Genomic DNA, 5,212 nt, shown 5'->3' with positions numbered 1-5,212 from the left:
TGATTTGTAATCCAAAAACGCTCTCTGGCCATCTCTTCTACTTACATGTTTATTTATTTTGCTTTGTTGCTGTCTCCCACATTAGCGAGGTAGCGCAAGGAAACAGACGAAAGAATGGCCCAACCCACCCACATACACATGTATATACATACATGTCCACACATGCAAATATACATACCTATACATCTCAATGTACACATATATATAGACACGCAGACATATACATATATACACATGTACATAATTCATACTGTCTGCCTTTATTTATTCCCATCGCCACCTCGCCACACATGGAATAACAACCCCCTCCCCCCTCATGTGTGCAAGGTAGCACTAGGAAAAGACAACAAATGCCCCATTTGTTCACACTTAGTCTTTAGCTGTCATGTAATAATGCACCGAAACCACAGCTCCCTTTCCACATCCAGGCCCCACAGAACTTTCCATGGTTTACCCCAGACGCTTCACATGCCCTGATTCAATCCACTGACAGCACGTCAACCCCGGTATACCACATCGATCCAATTCACTCTATTCCTTGCCCGCCATTCACCCTCCTGCATGTTCAGGCCCCGATGACTCAAGATCTTTTTCACTCCATCTTTCCACCTCCAATTTGGTCTCCCACTTCTCCTCGTTCCCTCCACCTCCGACACATATATCCTCTTGGTCAATCTTTCCTCACTCATTCTCTCCATGTGCCCAAACCATTTCAAAACACCCTCTTCTGCTCTCTCAACCACACTCTTTTTATTTCCACACATCTCTCTTACCCTTACATTACTTACTCGATCAAACTACCTCACACCACACATTGTCCTCAAACATCTCATTACCAGCACATCCACCCTCCTGCGCACAACTCTATCCATAGACCACGCCTCGCAACCATACAACATTGTTGGAGCCACTATTCCTTCAGACATGCCCATTTTTGCTTTCCGAGATAATGTTCTCGACTTCCACATATTCTTCAAGGCTCCCAGAATTTTCGCCCCCTCCCACACCCTATGATTCACTTCCACTTCCATGGTTTCATCCGCTGCCAGATCCACTCCCAGATATGTAAAACACTTTACTTCCTCCAGTTTTTCTCCATTCAAACTTACCTCCCAATTGACTTGACCCTCAACCCTACTGTACCTAATAACCTTGCTCTTATTCACATTTACTCTAACTTTCTTCTTTCACACACTTTACCAAACTCAGTCACCAGCTTCTGCAGTTTCTCACATGATTCAGCCACCAGCACTGTATCATCAGCGAACAACATCTGACTCACTTCCCAAGCTCTCTCATCCACAACAGACTGCATACTTGCCCCTCTTTCCAAAACTCTTGCATTCACCACCCTAAATCCCATCCAAAGACAAATTAAACTCTATATATATATATATATATATATATATATATATATATATATATATATATATATATATATATATATTATCCCTGGGGATAGGGGATTAAGAATACTTCCCACGTATTCCCTGCGTGTCGTAGAAGGCAACTAAAAGGGGAGGGAGTGGGGGGCTGGAAATCCTCCCCTCTCTTTTTTTTTTTTTTTTTAATTTTCTAAAACAAGGAACAGAGGGGGCCAGGTGAGGATATTCCAAAAAAGGCCCAGTCCTCTGTTCTTAATGCTACCTCGCTAACGCGGGAAATGGTGAATAGTTTAAAAGAAAAAAGAAAATATATATATATATATATATATATATATATATATATATATATATATATATATATATATATATATATATATATATCTTTCTTCTTTCTTTCAAACTATTCGCCATTTCCCGCACCAGCGAGGTAGCGCCAAGAGCAGAGAACTGGCCCCCTGAGGGAACATCCTCTCCTGGCCCCCCTCTCCGCTCCTTCACATGGAAAATCAAAAAAAATAATGAGAGGGGAGGATTTCCAGCCCCCCGCTCCCTCCCCTTTTAGTCGCCTTCTACGACATGCAGGGAATACGTGGGAAGCATTCTTTCTCCCCTATCCCCCTTGCATTCACCTCCCTAACAACCCCATCCATAAACAAATTAAACAACCATGGAGACATCACACACCCCTGCCGCAAACCTACATATATATATACATATATATATATATATTGACTGGTTGGTAAGGTTATTTAATGTATGTATGACTCATGGTGAGGTGCCTGAGGATTGGCGGAATGCGTGCATAGTGCCATTGTACAAAGGCAAAGGGGATAAGAGTGAGTGCTCAAATTACAGAGGTATAAGTTTGTTGAGTATTCCTGGTAAATTATATGGGAGGGTATTGATTGAGAGGGTGAAAGCATGTACAGAGCATCAGATTGGGGAAGAGCAGTGTGGTTTCAGAAGTGGTAGAGGATGTGTGGATCAGGTGTTTGCTTTGAAGAATGTATGTGAGAAATACTTAGAAAAGCAAATGGATTTGTATGTAGCATTTATGGATCTGGAGAAGGCATATGATAGAGTTGATAGAGATGCTCTGTGGAAGGTATTAAGAATATATGGTGTGGGAGGAAAGTTGTTAGAAGCAGTGAAAAGTTTTTATCGAGGATGTAAGGCATGTGTACGTGTAGGAAGAGAGGAAAGTAATTGGTTCTCAGTGAATGTAGGTTTGCGGCAGGGGTGTGTGATGTCTCCATGGTTGTTTAATTTGTTTATGGATGGGGTTGTTAGGGAGGTAAATGCAAGAGTTTTGGAAAGAGGGGCAAGTATGAAGTCTGTTGGGGATGAGAGAGCTTGGGAAGTGAGTCAGTTGTTGTTCGCTGATGATACAGCGCTGGTGGCTGATTCATGTGAGAAACTGCAGAAGCTGGTGACTGAGTTTGGTAAAGTGTGTGGAAGAAGAAAGTTAAGAGTAAATGTGAATTAGAGCAAGGTTATTAGGTACAGTAGGGTTGAGGGTCAAGTCAATTGGGAGGTGAGTTTGAATGGAGAAAAACTGGAGGAAGTGAAGTGTTTTAGATATCTGGGAGTGGATCTGGCAGCGGATGGAACCATGGAAGCGGAAGTGGATCATAGGGTGGGGGAGGGGGCGAAAATTCTGGGGGCCTTGAAGAATGTGTGGAAGTCGAGAACATTATCTCGGAAAGCAAAAATGGGTATGTTTGAAGGAATAGTGGTTCCAACAATGTTGTATGGTTGCGAGGCGTGGGCTATGGATAGAGTTGTGCACAGGAGGATGGATGTGCTGGAAATGAGATGTTTGAGGACAATGTGTGGTGTGAGGTGGTTTGATCGAGTGAGTAACGTAAGGGTAAGAGAGATGTGTGGAAATAAAAAGAGCGTGGTTGAGAGAGCAGAAGAGGGTGTTTTGAAGTGGTTTGGGCACATGGAGAGAATGAGTGAGGAAAGATTGACCAAGAGGATATATGTGTCGGAGGTGGAGGGAACGAGGAGAAGAGGGAGACCAAATTGGAGGTGGAAAGATGGAGTGAAAAAGATTTTGTGTGATCGGGGCCTGAACATGCAGGAGGGTGAAAGGAGGGCAAGGAATAGAGTGAATTGGAGCGATGTGGTATACCGGGGTTGACGTGCTGTCAGTGGATTGAATCAAGGCATGTGAAGCGTCTGGGGTAAACCATGGAAAGCTGTGTAGGTATGTATATTTGCGTGTGTGGACGTATGTATATACATGTGTATGGGGGGGTTGGGCCATTTCTTTCGTCTGTTTCCTTGCGCTACCTCGCAAACGCGGGAGACAGCGACAAAGTATAATAAAAATATATAAAAAAAATATATATATATATATATATATATATATATATATATATATATATATATATATATATATTGCTTTGTCACTGTCTCCTGCGCCTGCGAGGTAGCGCAAGGAAAGAGATGAAAGAAATGGCCCAACCCACCCCCACACACATGCACACAGACACGCGTCCACACACGCAAACATACACACCCTCACATCCCAACGTACACACATGTATACACACACAGACACACACATATACACACATGCACACAATTCACAATGTCTGCCCCTACTCACCGAGAAGCTTGTCATGTTTCTGCATGCTCCATAAGAACATACTTATTTACTTCCTGCCTTAGGAGTCTTTTTTAATTTTCATGAGGCTCCACTGGTTGTGATCATAGGTCACAGAATGTAATGATGTATGGGTACGTATACCCAGAGAGTGCAGAGCAATTGACTAATAAGTGATTGATTTCTTTGTTATTGCCATTACATCATGGGCACAAATGATCTTATGATATATTGAAATTTTTTATGTTTTGTTGTAGGGATATCTGGAGTGTAGACGGGAGAGTGTGGCTGTGTTTGCCTGAGGAATTTAGCTTCTGATGAGTGTATATCCAGTGGGTTCAAGTGTAAGACCAAGTTGGGAAGGGAGATTTTTTGTGCTTGTCGAGTTATTTTAGGGTGTATGTGTTTTGTAAGTGTAATATTTTTTGGTAGTAAGGTTACTGAAGTGTGAGGAAAGATGACTGGTTTGAGGTAGGGGTAATCTTGTTATTTCTCCTTGGGTCTGGTAGTTAGTTATGGAGTGATTTGAGTGAGAGGAGTCTACTGCTGTTTTGCAAAAGTAAGTGCCAAGCATGTTAAGGTGGACTGAATTAGGAGAATCTTTGTTTCACTGTGTAGGTGTTGAGTGTTTGTGGTTGTTAGGCAGCTAGTGATTGTTTTGATTGCACTATTTCATGTGGTTTACCACTTTGTTATATTTGCTTTTGAGAGGACAGAAAACCAGGCATGTGAGGTGTATTTTAAAGTGGAGTGGATGAATTGTTTGTATAGTATGTTAAGGGATTGTTTTTCTTATCTGAATCTTGTCTAGTTAGTGTTCTGAATTCTGAAGGAATTTAGTTGATGTTGCTCTTGTGTTGATGTCATTAGTGTGGGGAGTGAATGTCTTGCGAGTTGTGTGTGTGATGCTTAGAATGATTCTTTTTTTGTTCTGTGGGAGTGATTGTCCACTCAAGGTGAGTGGAGGGTGTGAGCTGGATTCACATCTGTCTGGAGTTTAAATAGTGATTGAAGACGTCCTTGGAGTTGTAGACATTCCTTACTGGGTAAGAAGTCCCAGTCATGTAGTTCAGTGCTGCATATTTGTTGTTGCTATTTTGGTGTCAAGGTGTTGTGATTTGATTGTTTAGTTGTCTGCTTTTGAAAGAAACTTACTGTAGTAGTTTGGTAGAGGTAATGGGATGTCATGTTGGAAGAGATTGAAGAGATTTGG

The sequence above is a fragment of the Panulirus ornatus genome, chromosome 54 (assembly GCF_036320965.1).
Source record: "Panulirus ornatus isolate Po-2019 chromosome 54, ASM3632096v1, whole genome shotgun sequence".
NCBI lineage: Eukaryota > Metazoa > Arthropoda > Malacostraca > Decapoda > Palinuridae > Panulirus > Panulirus ornatus.
This window is presented reverse-complemented; position numbering follows the sequence as displayed.